We start from the raw sequence: 20376 nt of genomic DNA, 5'->3' as shown, positions 1-20376 counted from the left end.
CTCAGTGTCCTCCTGCCCAAGTAAGCCACTCCATCTCAGTATCCACTAGAATCTCTGGCCCAGCCCATTAACCCACTAACACTTGTTCTCTCCTTCTCTGCACTCCACGAGCACCACGCCACCAGTCACCGCTTATGTAATGTACCTCGGGCTGCCACACTAGGACTCTCTACTAGAGATGGGCCGATCCGATATTACGTATCGGTATCGGTCCGATACTGACGTAAATTACTGGATCGGATATCAGAGAAAAATAAAAAAAAATGTAATCCAATCCATTAAATATAAAAAAAAGCACCTCACAAAACTTGCGACACGGCGTAACTCGGCTCATAACCATAGCAAGTCGGAGCAGTGTGCTCACGTACAGTGTGTGTGTTTGAAGCCTTACTACCAAACCAGCATTTCATCTCCGAGAAAGTTATCCCAGAGAGAAGTAAAGCAAGTGTGTAAGTTCATCTCTGAATGTTTGTAAAGCATTCCCGCGTTAAGCTTAACAACCAATACCTGGAGCGACTGCCTCTTCTTGCTGCTACTTCAATCATGAAACTGCTTAATGATCAGCTGATCGGCTTTTCTGTCATGACTCGTCTCTCTTGTTTGTTTATCACCCACTTTGCACCAGAAAGAGGAAACCAGCGGCTGAACAACAGCAGCACGTTTAAGCTTGATAAGCTGTTGTTAGAATTTATTTATGTTCTACACCAGGATCTTTTTCTACGTAGCTGACGGCTGGTAACTGTGCAGGGGCGGATCTAGCAAAGTTTAGCCAGGGGGGCCGATAGGGCATGAACAGGGAAAAGGGGGGCACAAAGACATACTTTTCTTTCTTATTCTCATTTAAAATGTCGAGCTTTTAATAAATAATTATCTGAATCGTACACCCAAAGTTTTAATCTTATGTAAAATGTATAGAAGTCCATTACTGTATATAGTAACTGTTAAGTCTAATATACCCTAGTAAGCTATACTGCTTTTTCCTTTGGGAAGATACCATCTGTGCAGTCTGCAATTTTGTTGAAGAAAGATGTTGAATCTATTTAATTATTCTTGAAAAATAATTTATTTCTGTGCATTTTTTTTCTCCACACTGCATCAAATTAAAGTTGATTACGTCGATAAGCATCATGAGGTGGAGGTTGGGGTGTGGTTCCCTATTTTTTTTTTTTTTTGCTGGGAGTTTGCAACCCTATTAGTTAGGTTGCTTAAGATTTCTGCTAAGTACTCTTTAAAATACCAGAATAGGAAGGACTGAGTAGGTTTACGTTTATTAGATAGATCAGTATTGCTGAACTATGAAATATTTTGGGTGCAGTGTATTTTTTTAAATACAGGTATAACAGAATAGCTTTAGTGTTGTTGTTTATTTAAACTTGAGTATGATCTTATACAAAATGCAGCAAGATACTAACAAAACAGTTTTATTGATTAAAAAACACACTATATCGGATTCATATCGGTATCGGCAGATATCCAAATTTATGATATCGGTATCGGACATAAAAAAAAGTGGTATTGTGCCATCTATACTCTCTACCTTGTATTGTATTGTGTATCAAGTCAAGTTTCTAGGTTTTGTATTATATTGTGTGTCATGAAACGCCAAGGTTCTAGGTTTTGCTTCTCCTTGTCTGCCCTGTGTCATTGTAAATAAAAGCTTCTTAGTTCAACTGTTCTGCCTCCGCACTTCATCCTGCACTTGAGTCCAGTTCTGGTACAGGCCTCTGGCCCCCAGTCTAAATCATACATGTTCGTTAAATATTGGTAGAACATCTCAGAGGTAGCAGTTTCCAAGTCTCAGACTACGTTTTAGAGCCTGGTAGTTTTAGGACTGCTCCTACACTGCTATCTCACACTCCAATCACTAACCAGGTAAGCATCCAAGACTGTAGCATGGCACAGCTGCTAATGGTTAACTCTTTCCTGACCCATCTGCCTATGCTGTCTCTGTGTTGGGTGTCAGATGATGGGTAGCATCTGATCTATAGTTTCCATCATTCTGATGTGATTTAATCTGCTGGTTTACAAAAATATACACACAATTTTATAGTTATTCTACATTTTCCTAAAGATGAATCCTAAAGAACAGTAAATGTGCAACATTTGTGATTACACACACTTTACAATTGCAAATCAAACTTGTACCTCAGATACCCTTCTATATCTCGTTCAGGATTGCGTGCACTGATCTTTCCAGACAGTAGAAACAAATGACTAATACACGTGTTTAGTTTGAATATATCCAACTGTTGACATGTAGTACTACTGCCCAGGTCCACCAGTCTGCAGATTGAAGCATCCTTGGGTAAGATACCGAACCCCAAGTTGCCCTTGAAGCATCCATCAAAGTGTGAATGTACAGTGCCAGTCCATTTAAATACACACTTTTCCAATCAGTCTAACAGACATCATTTAAGGGATCATACTAAATGGCTTGTACTGCATGCATTCACCTAGCAAGTTGGCCTAGCCAAACACATTGAGAAACTCCGCACTAACACCTCTAAAGCAATCAAATTAACACATTACATGATGTTAATTTAACTTTTAAAAGGTGTTAAAACTACAGGTTCTGATTAACCTGGATCATGGTGACTAGCGCTGTCTTCTCCAGTCTTTCTGCCAAGTTAAACTGCTGGTTGTGAGTTTAAATGTCATTTTTTCCTAATTTAGCCCACGTAACATTTTAATTATTGTAATTTTTTCTTTAATTATTGCTGTAAGTAAATTTTCACTTTAACCCTCCGGAGTAATTCAAACAGCAGAGATTATATCTGACCAAACCAAATATCCCATCAACCTGAAGGCACTGTGGGGAAATTACATTACTGCTTTGGAAACCAGGGACACGCCATCCATCTTACCCCAACCATATGCAAGTCTCCCAGTTGGTATGTATATGAGTGGGCTGATTTGGTCTTCTCACACATACAGGCTCTGCCATATATAGTTAATCATAAAAAAACCCCAGTGTGCATGCTCACAGTATCAGGTTTATGTCTTTTCGTCGCCTGTATTTGTATCCTCTGTGTGTTTACTCAGCACATCATGTTAGTCTCTCACCTCTGGCTAATTCTCACACCCTGCTGATGAATTCCATAGCGGTGCACGCCGGGTTGTAAATCGCATAAGCCAGAGAATAAATACAGGCAGTTTCATGGTTTTCATGCTCGCTCAGCAAGTTTTATTTGAAAGCAAAAGCCATGGTGAACACATGCAGGAAAAATAGATTTGAAAAACCTCACAGAGCGCGTGGTAGTCTTGAGTTTTGTTCTGTTACTTGACCTGGAATTGTAGGTTTTGTCTGCCATCAAAGTGGGAAAAGATGTTGTTGGTTTACCACCCAATCACATTTGACCTAAAAGATATGATTTGATGAAAGTTAATTCCTCATGGGCATCCAGCCAGAATGCAAAGAAAACAGCCATCAGTGATTTTGCAGTGGGTTAATTTTCCTTTAAATCATCAACAGTAGCTTAACTTAACAAAGGAAGACTCACATGGACCGCTAAACTGTGAAAGAGAAAACAGGGTTGTCTTTAAGTCATTAACTTAGAAGGGTAAAAAGTTTTTTTTTTAAAAAATCAGAAGAATAAAGGAAACTCACCTTAGCTGCAGTTCTTATATAATGTGCTCCAGGTGAGTTCAGTTAAGGGACAAAGAAACCCAGGAGCCAATCAGCAATGAGAAAACCTTGAAACAAATTGAGGTAAAGATGGCGAGCTGTGGGAGAGCGAGTAAAGGTTTAATAAAAATAAGAATTTTTACTATATTAAACTTGAAAAATTAAAAGAAAATAAAGAAAGTTGGAGCGATGTAATCTGCTTTTCTATTTTAATCTAGAAGTTTCAAAATTTAGGAAAACAAAAAATAATAATAAAAAAGTTGGCCAACATCTGTGTAGAATTAGGGTTATATCGCCCAATTGTTGTTTGGATATGCTCTTGACATTTTTTTTTCTTAGTTTTCATGGAGACAAATTAATGTGAACAAAAAACTATCCCTGCTTTATAAAATACACGTGTAACCTAATAGGATTTATCCTAATCTTTGACACCAATTGGATATAAAACTTCAACTATGCGTCAAAAAATTGTTCTTTTGGTAAATAAGTCTGTGGTCCATGAATAAAAATTAAGTGACTGTTTGAAAAAAGTTAATCTGCTCATATAGCAAAAGTCATACATATCATCTTTTTTATCAATAATGATATGCAATAACTAACAACATAAAATGCAGATTTAATGCAGACTCTCCTTTATGAGTTTGTAAATTTATGAAAGGAAAAACACAAAAAGAAAGGAGTTTATTGCATTACAAGAACTAACCTTTAAATGTCAGATGAAATAAGACCTCACTGTAACAACAGACACTACTGATGTAAACAAATACAGAACAGTAAATTTAATCCAAGACAAGCAGGAAAATGATTACTTTTAAACTTTAGGGGTAACAGGAAGTATGCACATTTTCACATGTGTATCAGCTTTCCAGAAAGGACCGGATATTGGCAGCAAAAAAAAAGTTAACTAACTTTCCTGTGGCTAAGCGTTGTTGCTTTTGCCATTGTTAGCTGCTGTTAGCCTCCGCTAGCTGTTAGCTGGCATTAGTCAAATCTTCTTTGAAGTGGACATAACATTATCACTCATACTGTAAGCAAATAAACTGGTATACAATCAGAGAATGTAATCACATTTTTTACCAGAGGGAAAGTGTGATTTATTTATTTATTTTTAACATTAGCTTGCCTAATGCTAGCTTATAATCATCAGTTGTTGTTTAGACAGCTCTTGTCAGCTGTCTGAGGCCCTAATCTACTAAAAATAAGTAATAACTCTTGTATGTATTGTTAATTGTTTACAAGTTCAGCGTAACAATGTGTTGAAAAATATAATTACATACTATTCTCTGTATAAGTACAGTATAATTTCTTCTGTTGAATAATGTAAAAAAAAATTGACTGCACTTTTAAAGAGTGTTCCTGTTTGAGAAATAAAATTATCTGCAATTATGTGACTCTAATTAACTGATGTAAGGTTTATTCCTGAGTCAAAATGGTCCTTTGTGGCTTACTATGCACTGCATGGACTAAAGGCTTTAAGTCTTTGTTACTTAACAGAAGTCTATGGGTGTTTATTTTAACCTCACCTTATTGTTAGAAGAAATTTTATTTGAGATCTGAGTGAATTTAATTACATTAAAGCTAAAATTGGTTTAAAAATATTTTTATGAAGGTAGTAGTTGTTTGGAAGAAACTCCTTGTTTTTATATCATAGGTTTTATAACTAACCTATGAAAACTCCACATAAACATTTTAGTGACTTCATTTGTGATGTAAAATCAAGGGATTTTTTTTCTTTCAAAGTTTTACATCAGATAACAGCAAATTTAACATTTTCTTTAATCTGTCTTACCCCTGACTCCCACCTACCACCTCAAAAACCTTCCACTACCCACCCCACCTCACCCCATCTCTTTGTAAACCTCGGTACGTGACGGTATTCTGCCGTTATCCCGTCTCCCTGGCTCACCGCGGTGGCTGCTGCTGCTGAGCTGTTTGTTTAGGAATCTGGGCCCGAAAATTGTATTCCATCGACCATGCTCGCTATCAACACACAATTATCTGGGTTAATCATGTGGAACTGTGGCAAATTCACCTGGGGCTCAGGAACTAATGACATTCGCGTCTGGCCCTGCTTTAGTGAAATGGCCCCAGCACCTGCAGCAGGAACACGGAGATTGCCAAAGAAAATTTGGTCTCATTTCGTCGTCCTCTACGCCGCCCCCTGCTCCCACCGATCCAAATCCCCCCCCCCTCACCTTTTCTGCCTCCCTTCCCCCTTTCCAATCTCTCTGCCTCTCTCCCCATTTCTTCTGCCTTGAATTTGTTAATCCTTCAGGTTTCCTCCTCTGCACCTCTTTATTTTTGTTTCTCCTGCACCTTCTTCTCCGGGCAAGAGAGGGACAAACAGAATCCCCAAGTCCCGCGCAACCAATCGCGATGGCGAGGCAAACGTCAGTCTTCACACCTCTTGTGTAATCACTATACTTTTCCGGCTTCGCTACCTGCGTAACACCTGAACAGTAGATGGTGGAAAGTGAGGAGGTGATACAGAAGATGATATGTCGTGATTTTGGTTCCGGACAGACAGCGACTTGCGTTCGCGCTGTATAATTAAGAAAGTGATTGAGTGCAGTCAGCAGGGTGTTGATGCTCTTTCTCCATCACACTTTCTCCCCCTCGCTCTCTTTGTCTTTCTATCACACACACTCAATCATACACACCACGGAGTCATTTCCACCAACTTAGAGGAAGTAGAGGAACTCAATGCTCGTAATTATACATCAATACAAACATATGTTTCCCAATCACAGATGCCATCCATGTGTGAAATGGGTGTCACACTGTTGGAGGTCTCATTATTTGTGAAGTGTGCACCTCAATACTTTGGATACCACCCACACTGGTCACAGTGACTGTTATATACCTCCTCTGATCATCTCAAACAGGGCTTTTGCATGCCGAGCATACTGTACGTCAGATTATGTTTCCAGAAATCCTTTTATGATACGAGGTGCGAAACAAATCCTTCCTCTCTCGGGGAAAGCTGTGGTCAGTATAGTTCCACCGTAGATGAGGTGTTAGCTGGGTTTTATTTGCACCTTATGCACTCTTCAGTTGTTTTTTTGGCAAGAAATAAATGACTACTGTGTTGCACAGAGCTCGAGTCACTGCCCATTGCAGTCATGTTTTAAGGCCTGACTCAAAAATGCAATCCCTTCGGTTTTAACGAGGTTCCAGATTTAACCGTTAGCGGCATTCATTCATTAAAATCCCAGAGGTTATGGGCAAAACTCCAATTACTGTGTCTAAAAGTGAGGTCCCTGCCATTTCTTTATATAGTAAGCATGTCATTAATACAACTCATTTACACACAGGAAGCCTTGACTATTGCCCACGGCAAGATATAATATAGTCACGGCCCCACTCGAGGTGCCATTAAATGCTTCAGGTGTTATACAAACAAATTACCACACAGGTCATGCATAATGGAGTTCTGGTGTGAAAGCTGTTGAAAGATCTGATCTCAGTGGGTGTTTGGCCTTCACCTGAAAACTTGGTACCGTTCCCATTGGAGTGAAGAGTCAAACACTTTGTTTGAGAAATCTTAAGCTGGAGTCAAACCAACAAAGAGACTTGCTTAGCTTTCAAACATGGTTACGCCTGTGAAACGTAGCCTGAGACTTCTCTGTATCACAGTCAACCCTGTCCCAGCTTCTGTCTGCACCATCTCTGCTGAAGAGTGTGATAAGTTCCTAAGATCATTTATTGAAAAGCTAGAAAACATGAAGCAGCTTCCAGGGGCCCTTAACTAGGCCTCCTTTCCTAGTTACCTCTATCCCTAAGGACACTTCAGGGCCAAGCGCAGCAGTGGGTGACCAAGAGGAGAGGGACAAGGAAGAAAATGAGGAGGGACTCAGCCATCTACAAGAGGTGGGCAAAGGGATGAGCTGGTAGACCTCATCAGAGATAACATGAGACAGCAAAGAAAGCTGAGGGCAGCGCAGGAGAGCAGTGAAAGGATTACAGTTTTTCTTAACGCGTATGAACGAGTGACCTCTTCCGGAACTGTTTGTTTAAACTTCCATAGTTCTCTCTGGCAGTGTTGCTGGATCTGACGGAATGGAGTACAATAGAATAGCCTTTTATTACGGTGGCCCCTAGAGACAAAGCATGTACAAACTCCAAAACACTTACAAATTCCAAATAGCACGCACAAACTCCAAAACACGTACAAAATTCAAAACACGTACAAACTCCAAAATACGTGCAAACTCCAAAACACGTGCAAACTCCAAAACACATGCAAACTCCAAAACACGTACAAAATCCAAAACACATACAAACTCCAAAACACATGCAAACTCCAAAACACATGCAAACTCCAAAACACATACAAACTCCAAAACACGTACAAAATCCAAAACACGTACAAAATCCAAAACACATGCAAACTCCAAATCACAACGGAAGTACTCCAGGACGCTAGGGGCAGTGTTGAGCTCGATTTGCAAAATAACGGCAAGTTTATTGCAAACACCTAGGTCGTGTCCAAATTCATGGGCTGCATCCTCCTGAGGCCGCATTTGTAGACTGATTACGTCACAGCGACACGCCGAAGGCTGTCTAAATTTGTAGACTCCTCCGAATGCAGCCGACAAATGCGTCCTCCTTTTCCCCGAATTTGAAGGATGGGTCGGGTGTGTCCTTCGTGGCCTACCATATCCCAGAATTCATAGCGTGGCCCAGCCAAACTCCAGTTTCCAACAATGGCGGCCGCTACTAAGTTTTAAAATTACTCTTACTAATCTTTCTGGGTCACAAAATAAACTTTTAACATATTTTCAGGCGAGAATGTGGGTGTGTAAACTTCAAATATCTGCTCTGTTTATCAAGACATTGCATATTTGCGAAAGTGCTTCGACGTTTTCGGAGACGTCTGTTACACACCAGCTCGATAGCTAGCCGAGAGCTCGAGGGTCACTGAAGCCGCAGAGAATGGCACAACTCCCGACACATCATGTTCAAATCACCGCGGACTTTTGCTACTCAGGTTAAATGTGATATATAAGTCACTTAGATATCCTAAAAATGTTATTGTTGGGCTTTTTTCAGTGTTTTATTTGTTCGTGAGTAAATCGGTTTGGCTGAGATTAAAGTTATTAGATTAGATTAGATAAAATAAAACTGAATAAACGTCAAACAGAAAACTGATTAAACAGAAGTGTGAGATGGTCGAGAATTTACTCCAGTGTCCTGTTATATTTTAGATAGCAAGGAGCAAATGGCTGAGTTTATTAAACTCCACCGAGACAGCGGTGACGCAAATCTGAAGGCTAGACCGTCCAATTCCACAGCCGTTTACTTCCGGCCTACCCGACCTTCTGAGGACCCGGCCCACGTAGACCGCGAAGGCTGGGTCTTCAGGAGGATGCAGCCCATGAATTTGGACACGACCATAGCCTGTATGGGACGGTCTAGTCTCCGTTGCGCTTCCCAGGTTGCCTAGCAACCATGATACTAACCGCTGGAAACGTGTCATACAACTTTGTTTGACAGAAATGAAGGAGAACATATTTCGTTCATTTGTTTGTTTGTTTCTACAAGAGCTTTGTGTGATTTGATAAGTATCTGAGGCTGAGACCACAGGACAGTAAAACATGATTGTTGGGCTTCATTTCTGTACTGAACAGTCATTTAAGATTAGCTAGTAAATAACATTTAGCTAATGTTGTTCATGAGACTGAAGTCATATCACTTTGATAATGTAAATATAATATGGCCAATATTATAGTTATTATATTAATCATTATTAGCTATTACAGCAGTGAACATGAACTCTGTGTCAAATACTGTCTTATCACTTTAAATCTTCACTCAAAGACAAGTATATAGGAATGACCGCCAAATTTATTTGCCACTGAAGCAGAAGGATGGTATCTGAATAAAACCTCTCTTGACATGCCTAGATGACATTAAAGCTTGGTTGGCTCTAAACTTTTTAAATTTGAATGAAAAGAAAACAGATTTGTTGGTGTTTGGACCCAGTGGCCCCTGTGAGTCCTCTTCTTTTGATTTGGAACCCCTGGAAGTTTATTTTAAACCTGTTGTTACTGGCCTTGGTTTTAAGTTGGACCAGTCCAGTTTTTATCATTTAAGGCAACTGGCAAGAGTGAAATCTTTTCTTTCTAGGCAGCACTTTGAAACCGTGATCCATGCTTTTATTTCTTCCCCTGTGGACTACTGTAACGCACTTTATGTGAGGGTCAGTCAGTTGTTACTCTGACGTCTGCAGCTGGTTCAAAATGTATATTGACAGTGCATATATAGGTGTATCATATATAAGAGACAAATGTTGTTCCTTCAGTATGTTGGCATTACTACATTTGGCTCATTGCTTACATATATTTATAAAAAGAAAATTTACAAGCTGTGATAACTGTTTCTGATAAAAATGAAGAGTAGACTGATATATTGAATGTTCCTTTATTGGGTGAGAAAATCAGACCATGTCATAACTGCTTTAAGTAATACAGAATAGATATCAGAGCCTTAAACAGGCTGACTTCTGCTAAATGGGTCTAAATTTATGCTTTATATACCCTAAATGGGTATATAAAGCATATAAACAATTACAGCAATATGATGCAACAAACACAGCAGTGCTACTAATCCAAAATACTCAAAGCTTCATAGAACTGAAACAAACATTTATTTTTAGGTCCATTCTGCTGCTGATACATACTTTAGGTTTCTGAACATTAAACTTGTTGCTGCCTTTCATAGTGTGTAACCTGAAGGCCCTGAGTACTTTCTCCCACACTGAAAACACCGGAATGATAAAATGATTTGAACATTACCTAATAAGACTGATTTAGGACAGACAATTAGTTATTCTAAACTTTCCTAGCAGTCCTTCACAAACAGGGAACAGTCTGTCTATTCTCTCCATCTGTCAGCTGCTGCTGGCTCTTCCTCCTCCTCTTCCTCACACACTGCTGAGTTTGTCCTGGTGGATCATCAGGGGTGCAAAGCCTCACAGATGATGTGCAGCAGTGGGTTCCTCAGTCTGTCCTCACTCTGGACACTTGCAGTTGTCACACATGGAAATCAAATGTGTGATAAGCTGCAGGATTCAAACACAAGTGTAACTTATAAATACATGTTCATACTTTTATTACACAATCAGAGAGAAAGAAACAGAGAGAGAGTGCAGGACAGACAGACAGGTGACAGTCTCAGGTGTATACACTGCTACAAAACAGCACAAGAGGAGGAGGATTTAGTGTTTGTGTTATTACGAGTGCTAAACAAGAAGAGTTCCCAGATGGTACAGTGGACACATGTGTGACTCCTGTGATTAAAGCATCTTTCTTTCAGCTTAACGAGTGAACCGTCAGCTCGTTCAGACACACGTTAAAGTCCGTTTGGCTCGACACCACCGAACAGAGGCAGCAATATAACATAGCTAACATTAACAGTGCAGTGAATCCTGCTTGTGCCGTGATATTCAGGACTGCAAACCGAGCAGTATCACTGACTTTCAGCTTGTTGTGTTTGTGGATATATGACTGACTTTAATTATCCATAAAATCATCACATTCTCTGTAAGATTAAAGTCAACTATTGAACGGCGTATATTTTGAAGTAAAGGCTTTAAAACCAAGTTAGTACAAACATAGCTAATGTCACATAACTTTCCCGACATGTGGCCAACAGTAATGTTTTAATGTTCTTCATTATAAAAACATTTGCGCATAAATAAGTGACAGAATATTCAGTACTTACTTCTGAAAGTTTACTCTTCATCCGCTCCGCTTCCGCCATTTTTTTTCGGCAAAATTATCCACACCACCGCTGCGCTATGAAGTCTGGGATATGTTGGGCCATGAAGTCTACACCGACCCATACTTAAAATTCAGGGAAATTAAGGATGCATTCGAGGGCCGCATTTTGAGCAGCCTTTGAATTGGGACAGCCTTCGTCGTGTCGCTTTGACGTAATCAGCCTTAAAATGCGGCCTTTAAGGCTGCAGACCCCAAATCCGGTCATTGGTACTTCCTGGCTTGTGGTCGTTACTAGGTAACAAAAGCTCAACACTGCCCCTAGCGTCCTGGAGCACTTCCGTTGTGTTTTGGATTTTGCAAGTGTTTTGGGGTTTGCATGTGTTTTGGGGTTTGCACGTGTTTTGGGGTTTGCACGTGTTTTGGGGTTTGCACGTCTTTTGGAGTTTGCACGTCTTTTGGATTTTGTAAGTGTTTTGGATTTTGTAAGTGTTTTGGAGTTTGTACGTGCTTTGTCTCTAGGGGCCACCATATTTTATTGTCATTGCATATGTACAACAAAAGTGTGGACAACGAAAATGTGGAAGTTACTGAAGCAAGATATGTCTTCTGTTTGGTGAGTGGAGCTTCACACAGGGTGGTCTGCGGAGAGTGCTTTGAGATGCAGCTTCCCACTGTCTGCTGAATTGACCATTAACAGGGTTATTTAGAAATATGCAAACACTGAAGGTACAAAATGTTACTGCTATAGTTTAGTACTTGTAACAGTTTAAATCAAAGCATTATTCAGATTCTTACGCTTAAGTTAAACATGTTAATAAGTGTAAATTGGCTTTTTTTCATCAATTCAAAAATGAGAGTCTGTTATCAGCTTTGTAACATTTTTCCAGCCACTCTACGCACACAGACAAGCTAAAAGGTCAAATATATTAAAAAATTAGAAAATGTTCTACTGTATTTTAAATCTGAGAGATATTTAGTTTACATAGCTATTAAGTAAATGGGTACATTTGATCTCTGGTCATTGAGCTGCTGAAATTACCTGTAAAACTAGTTAAACTTAACATGTAATATCTAAAAGCTTGTAGATGAAACTAAATTATTTTACTTGGACATGGTTATCTCTCAGCCTGAGATGCAAAAGCACGTTGGTGACGAAGGTACAGAAGCTCTGGTTGCATTTTTACACCTTACAGCTGTGTGTTTCAGGCTGTCACTGTTGCTAGTTGATTGAAGATACGCTGAGGTAAGGCCAGGAATAGCTGGTTACGCAAATCTGTTCAATTTCACAACCGCTCACGTCCGGCCTTTGTGGTTTTCGAAGACACGGGTAGGTCAGGTCTTTCGAAGGATGTAGCCCCTGAATTTGGACACTCCAGTGGAGAGGGCTCAGTTATGCAACGTGCAGGGTGTCTTGAATCTGTGCAGGGTCTGTGCATGAGTATCTAAGTAATAGTTAGCTAACCATTTGACCTTGATCTCACTGTTAGCGCCCAAGGTCAAAGTAAACCATTTAGGTCATAAAGAGAGCTTTACAACAAACTTTTTTATTTTTTCAATACGACACCTTACATCACATCACATTGACACCCTAGCAGGCCATCGTCACCATATTGTAATAAAAACACAATAAAACATCAAAGTTTTAGTGTCGCCTGCCCTTTGGGGGGAGTTGGGCTCTCTATACACTCTTGTTTATAGAACTTGTGTCACTTTAAAGTTATTCTGGTGACCATTGTGAGTTTTTCTTCAACAGAAAGGCGCTAACAATTTTTTCCACGTCTGTACATGATTCACAAATAGCATTTGCCCGACTCATTGTTTTCCCCAGTTTTATAAAATCGCTGTCTGCACTTGTGCACGGATGTGTCTGCACACAGGAATATATTCAGGGATTGTGGGGCTAATTGAAAAATGTTCACCAAAAATAATCAAATTTAAAGCTTAAGTCTGCATTCGAGCCCACATAAGCGGCAACAACAGGAAACACACACACACGCTCAGAAACTCAGGGAGCTCGTCTTGTTGCTCTGGAGTCCGTGACACGGTTTAACCGTCTCACAGGATCCATAAAACGCCCCCGAAGGCTTCATATAATCTCCCCTTTTTTCCTGCTTAATAGGAGATAATACAAGTGCGCACCCCGATGAATCAATATGCAACAGCAGCTTTAGTTTGATAATTAATACCAGTGTCGGAAATAGATTTGTGATTTGGCAGGGCAGGTCTGATATGACTCTGGTCTCCCCTCTCTCCCTCACCCTGTTCTACTCTGCATCCACATCCCATTGAACTAATCTCATTCTTTTTTTTTCTTCTTTTTTTTCAATAGCGCTAATTCTTTGACTAAAGCCTGTTATCTCATTAAAGGCCCCGCGATGGGATTCGATGGCATCCTGACATCTGTATTCATTCCCCTCGAAATTAGTCCTGACACAAATTTAATGAAAAAACACTCCGAACAGTGGAGATTAGACGGCATGCCAAGCATCACAGAATAGATTGGGGAGAAAAAAAATCATCTGCTTAGTTTTGGTGACATTTTTGGAAGGATGGATTAGCGCTGGTCTTAAATAAGAGACTGTTTTTTGACTCCTTAGGTCTGCTGGGTCTACCTGTTAATGGCTCGTTTTGTGCTTTTTACACCTAATCTATAAGTCGGATTGAGACTTGGAGGGGTGTGGTGATCTTCCTGATGGTCTTCAGAGGTAACTTGAGTTTTCTATAGTAAGAAATAGTGAGTCAAGACAAAAAGGAGCTCCCCTGGTCCTCAGTAGATAAACCTAATGCTGAACAAATCCAGAGGTTGCACGGCAAGTGGATTCCCTTCCTCTTCCCAGTTGGCTACCACCTTACTTTGCACCTCCTCCTCTTCGTCTCCAGCTCCTCCCTTGTTCCACCCCCGCCCCTCGTCAGTCGCGGCACTGATAATTCTCTCTGTTTGCTAAAAACCAGAGATGAAAGCGTTCACGGATGAAAGAAACTTGGATTTAATCTTTCTCGCCGTCTTCTGCTCCCTCTTCCAGTGCACAGAGCTGATCGCTTTCTTTGGGAAAAGGATGAGGGAACGAGGGAGAGGCGAAGAGAGAGGGGAGGCAGAATAAGTGGGAACAAGGGGGAGAAAACATGGACAAGTAGGTAAAGCCTATTTGGAGCCAAGAGGCACGGCTGTGGGTGCTAGTTCAATAGAAGCATTTTGCCTCTCCAAATGTACACACACTGACCTGATGAAATAGCGGCCTGGAGAGGCCACAGATAAAGAAAAGCCATCATTTCCTCCTGTGCCTCATTTGGCCCTCACCACGATAAGGCTCAGGGATATCTATAGTCACAAGGTAAGAGGCCTGTCATAAAGAAGAGATAAAGGGAGTGCAAAACATACTGTGGGGAGCTGAGGGAAGACGGGCCGAGAGGAAGAAGGGGGGTAAATACAGTGTGCACAGGCTGCAGGAGGGATATTCACCCAATATATGAAATGAGATGGAATTAACTGCTCAAAGTCAATCCACCTGTCACCTGGTCGGTTGTACTCAAGGATCTGAGCTTGGAAAAATAAAATCCACGGACCCCACAGAGGGCTATGTGTAGTTCTTCTTTGCGTTACATGTAGCTATAACTGTACTCAGTGTTTACGTTTGCAGTGTAAGTCCACACACTTTGCTACTTCAGCATTTATGGGAACAGACCTGCTGCTAAAACCGTAGTTTAGCCCAGCACAGGGGTGTGAAACCTAAGGCCCGGGGGCCAGAATCAGCCTGGCAAAGACTCCAATCTGCCCTGTGAACGTTTAACTGTATTTTTGCAAGTTTTACAGCAAGGCAAGAATTTCTTATTTCTTCTTTTTATGCATATTTGTCACACCTACATGTAATTACAAAAGTAATTACCAGCTGCGCTTTAGAGCAGTTGGGCCATGTACGATTCCAAACAGACTCATGAAAAAACCATGTGTGTTTTGTGTTCTTAATGCAGGAAGGCACTATAGCTGTGCAAAGGTCTGCACAGGGTAGCAACTAGTCGTAAAAAGAACGGCAGTTCTCCTTTTTCTCACACTGCACCTTCTTCCTATATTTTTGTTTGTTGCTCCCGCCCCAGACACACCTGGCCAATGAGCAGAGTGAATGTTCTCACATGGTTTGTAGTGACGCATTTTGGTTCACTTGGATTTTTCTCTGTGCAAAAACAAACCAAACCAATGGAAAAAAGCTACAAATTTACAAATTCATCAACTGATGATGAACAGAGTAAACAACCTACAGGTGTGAAAACACCCTAAAATTGAGGTGTAATTCAGGAAACACAAAAAAGAAAACCACTTTGTTCAAGGTATGTAATAAATATAACACCGGTGTAATTCCCAGAGTTCCTGGGTAACATCTCCATTTCTCATTGGATCAAATCTCAGGCTACGTCCACACGTACACGGGTATTTTTGAAAACTGAGATTTTCCGTTTTCGTTTTAAAAAATAATCCCCTCCACATGTAAAGGCAGAAATGAAGGAAGGAATGAAGGAATGAAGGAACGCTGCTAGTAACATGCCAAAGCAGCAGGTGGCGCTATATTCCTAACCATGCAGAAATGTTGGCCAATCAGAAGTCTAGAAGCCTCGGTGGGAAATAGTAAACAAAGCTCACCTGTGACTCAAAAGAAAAGATCAAGATAAAAATATAAAAGGGAGGTAGAGAAGCTTTTCTTCTTTGCCCTTACACCTGCACACCATATTCTGTCATCACAGGAGTTATTAAACCATTTTCTTCTTTCCCATAATTGCTCATTTAGATCATTGCCTGCAGTAATTTGACTGAATGTGAAGTGTCTGGTAAAGGTTACACAACTTCTGGTTGTATTCGCAAATTAAATTTTCAATATTTCTTTTGTAATCGGAGCTTTAAGGCCACGCAGAATGACACATCTGAGCCCAGATGCTATCCTTTTTTTTTTTAGATTTAAATGTTGATTTGCTGTAAGAGCGCATCACTAGCCCGAGGCCGCCAGCATCCTCTCCCAGGAGCGGTGCACGGCGGTGGTGTGTGGGGGTGTTGGATTTTATAACCTGCAGCTCCCCAGCCCACCATTGCCAGCCAGTGCAAAGAGAGCCCATATGGAAGCCGAGCGTGGCTCCGGCCAGCTCGGGCTCATATGTATGGAAAACACGAAGTCTGGAGAGGGAAGTCACATGGGGTCGTGCTAGTCAGAGAGGCAGCCCGAGGTCCTGGTGCAGGTTAGAAGGTCTTGGTTCGGGAGACGAGGCTAATTTCTTCTACTTGGCTGAGCAAAGGCCTGAATAATTGCGCCCCCTGGGTTGGCCTCTGGGTAATGTGGAGGTAGAGCAGAGTGTACCAACGTGCAAAGCAAACAGGGGGAGGTTCAGGGAAGGCGGGGGATCAGACGAAAGGCCGTGTTCTGCTTTTAAAGGATGCTCATTATATATGTTGTGAATGCAGCAAAAAAAACCTCTATACATCATTATTTCAGCTTCTCACTGCAGAGGGTGCTTGATTCAGTGGCATTATATACATACATTAACCCAAGCCTGTCTTTTTGATCATTGGCACTGTATTCGAGCATCATCAGAAACAAGACCACATGCCAAGATGTTATTTTTAGTCCCTCAGGACTAAAAATAGGACTTGCTGCTATTTTTTTAATGTTATCCACAACCCTACGAAACCTAGTCACTGATATCTTATGCTAACTTAATCTTCAGAATAGGGATTAAAAGGCCATGAAGAATCTGGAAAAATGCAATGTGACAGTATTTTCGAGGCCTGGAGAAGTTTCGGAAAAGCCTAAGATAAACCATGAGGTTCAGATAAACTAAAGTGAAAAAACACTGGTCAGATTTAATGAGAGCCGTGTCCGTTTGAACCACCAAACTCAGATATCTGAAAGAATTAGCAGAGGATGGTTTCGATCCATTGACCTCTGTGTTATGGACCCACCCCAGATGGGACTCGAATCCACAATCCCTGGCTTAGGCTAGTGCCTTATCTATTAGGCCACTGGGGCTGCACATTACATAGCATATATATATATATATATATACCATCATATATATCATATATATGTGGCATGGTTGTTGTTCTGAGTATTTCAGAAACTGCTGATCTGCTAGGATTTTCCCACACAACCAATCCAACAGGGATCTCATGTGGTGAAACAGGAGTTTCTCTTCAGCTGACAAATCTGCAGCAACTGTGTAATGCTGTCATGTCAACATGGACCAACATGGACCAAAATCTCTCAGGAATGTTTCCAGCAACTTGTTGAAGAACTAAAGGAGATCAGAAGGGGAAAAGGGATCCAGCCCAGTACTAGAAATGGCGTTACCAGTGAGTGTATATAGAGACAACTTGCGTTAATGACAGAAAGCTGGCTATCTAAAAGTCCCAGCAGAGGATGGTTACAATCTCTGGGTTATGAGCCCAGCACGCTTCCACTGTGCCACACTGCTGGAAAAGCACCTCAGATGGGACTCGAACCCATGATCCCTGGCTTAGGAGGCCAGTGCCTTATCCATTAGGCCACTGGGGATACATAGTCAAGTACTTTAAATTATCTCAGACTTCTTGAACATGACACTGAGTTCATTGTACTGAAATGGCCTCCACAACGAGACAAATCTGCAGCACGTGTGTGATGCTAACATCTCAACATGGACTAAAATGTCCAGCACCTTGTTATTGAATCTGCAATGAAGAAATAAAGCAGTTCTTTAATTAGAAGGGCTCAGCTAAATCTCTTCCTGTTAAAATGGAGTTTTTCCTTCCCACTGTCGTCAAGTGCTTGCTCATAGGGGGTCGTTTGATGTCTCCTTATTTTGTCTAGCAATCAAAGTTGCTTAATTGCTGGAGTTTTCTCTCTATTATTGCAGTGTCGTTACCTTATAATATAAAGTGCCCTGAGGCGACTATATAAAGGTAAATTTCTGATGTATTCATTGAGTTTAGAGAGACCTTTCCTAGAAACCACAGAGGTTAATAAAAATATAAAGGAACATGAATGGGAGGACAAAAGGGACTGGTTAAGGGGCGCGTTAATGGTTGATGTGTTGGTCATAAAGATTTTTACAAGGGCTTGGGGCATGCTGACAGTTTTCTCCTAAATGACAGAAGAAAATCATCATTCCAGCAGTGGAGCTGAAAAGGGAGAAGCCAAAACAGGAAACAAAGCATCCACCTCTCTTTGTGCCATCTGGAAAATGGCACAGAAATTACTGAAAAATGCTGGTAAAGACTGACCTGCCCCAGCAGTTGGGATGCCAGTTTTGGCACCCTTCCATTCACAAGGACAACAGAAGCAAGAAAAAACTGCTAGTTAAAGCTGATAAATGATGGTTAATCCATCAACATTTGCACAATCTTTCTTTATTTTTATGAAACAATGTTTTTACGAGGGTGTAAAATAAATGCCTTGGGTTGCTTTTCTTTGTGGTAAGCTCCTTTAAGCAGACAGCTCTGTCCACTACAAAAGTGTGATGTCGCAACTTAAAGGACTCCTGGCAGTGGCGATGAGTGCATGCATGTTCCCAAAAGCACTCCTGGATCGAGTAATGAATCTGCCACAATCTCTATGACCAAATGCTTTGACTGGATCTCCTTGCATTTATTAGAAAGTAAAGATCAACCCTGGGCTACGACGAGGAGGTGACAGAGATGTTTGGTGACAGCTGGGGGAATGAACGTGACATGCTCAGGTGTAATTATGCTCACCTAGTTCACAGCGGAGATTAAGAAGAGAAGGGACGGATAAGAGCAGGAGCGTGAGACGTGAACGAATAATGAAAGACTCGTTTTCGTCACTGTATCATCTCGAGGTCTCACTTCTGTTTGCCTTTTCCAATTATAAAAGGTGTGACTGTGGGCCTCCACCCCCTCCTCCTCCTTGTGATATAATGTTAGTAATACTTAATTTCAAGGGAAGGAAAAAAATAATAATTCTTTTGTTTGTGAGAGAAAATTGAATGAGTTGACTTAATTATCACTTACAAATTTCACTCCTGCTTCCCTCCCTTAGCAAACCTAATCTGATGTGTGCACTGCGACTCTGCATTTCACTGCCATGTTGTCGGACATCATCGTAAGGAATCTACTAGCGGGATAAGAGTGATTTTAATGAGGTGAGAGGCAACGCTTCCAAACGCTATCCTGAGCCGACTCTGCCCTCTAGTGGCTGCCGGACGTCTTTACATGCAGGCTAAAGCAGCCCTCCTATCAGAAAATGGATTATGACAGTCTAATTTATTATTATCCCCATCCCTCTGACCCAGCATTTCAGATCTTCAGCCTGATGTCCTCATGACAGGCAGCCACAGTCACACTCAATCTACTCACTGCTTCCACGCACACTGAAGCGGCCTTCCTCTCTTCAACTTTTGTCAAACTTGATTTATCAATTATAATAAAGGCAGAGTGAGAGCGGGGAAGCATTAATCACAATGGGATCTGTTAAATAGATTAGAAAAATCATTTGCAGTGACGAACTTTATCCTCACCAATGGAAGCTTTTTTGTGTTTTGGTCCTTTTGACATCGCTGTACGGTTGGAGTGACTTCCTGTCAAGCATTGCTTGCCTCTGATTTTACTCTTAAATCATACTAATCCTGATGTGATCCATCCAGATCTTTATACTTGCTAAAAATAATGATCAAGTGCTAGTGAACAAGTAACCAGGTACTGGATAGAAAATCACACAGTGGAGCACTATCAGTCATGGATCGGCCTCCCCAGACATTATTGAAGCAGTGTGAGATCATGTTGACAGAGAACAGATCAAAAGGCAGAAACATCCAAAAAAGAGCTTTGAATGTCCTTCAAGAAGCCTGGAGAACTATTCCTGCAGACGACTTAATGACAGAGTTCAGACTGTGCTGAAAAATAAAGGTGGTCACACCAAATATCAAATTTCAAGCTTGTTAGAATTGTACAAACTGTTTTTGCCTTATATATTGTATTTATATGTATGTTTGTACGTGTTTCAATAAATCACTGCACCTTTTTCCCTGCAGAAATCTGCTTTTCAGTCAATG

General features: G+C 40.9%; 1 non-coding gene across 1 annotated transcript; it reads right to left on the bottom strand.

Annotated features, from left to right (window-relative positions):
• Positions 1-17809: 17809 nt before the first annotated feature.
• Positions 17810-17882, bottom strand: trnar-ccu (transfer RNA arginine (anticodon CCU)). The gene has a single exon. It is a non-coding gene; the product is annotated as a tRNA-Arg (tRNA).
• Positions 17883-20376: the final 2494 nt, after the last annotated feature.

Source organism: Neolamprologus brichardi, chromosome 23 (assembly GCF_056152115.1).
Source record: "Neolamprologus brichardi isolate AB-2024 chromosome 23, ASM5615211v1, whole genome shotgun sequence".
Classification (NCBI taxonomy): Eukaryota; Metazoa; Chordata; class Actinopteri; order Cichliformes; family Cichlidae; genus Neolamprologus; species Neolamprologus brichardi.
This window is presented reverse-complemented; position numbering and strand designations above follow the sequence as displayed.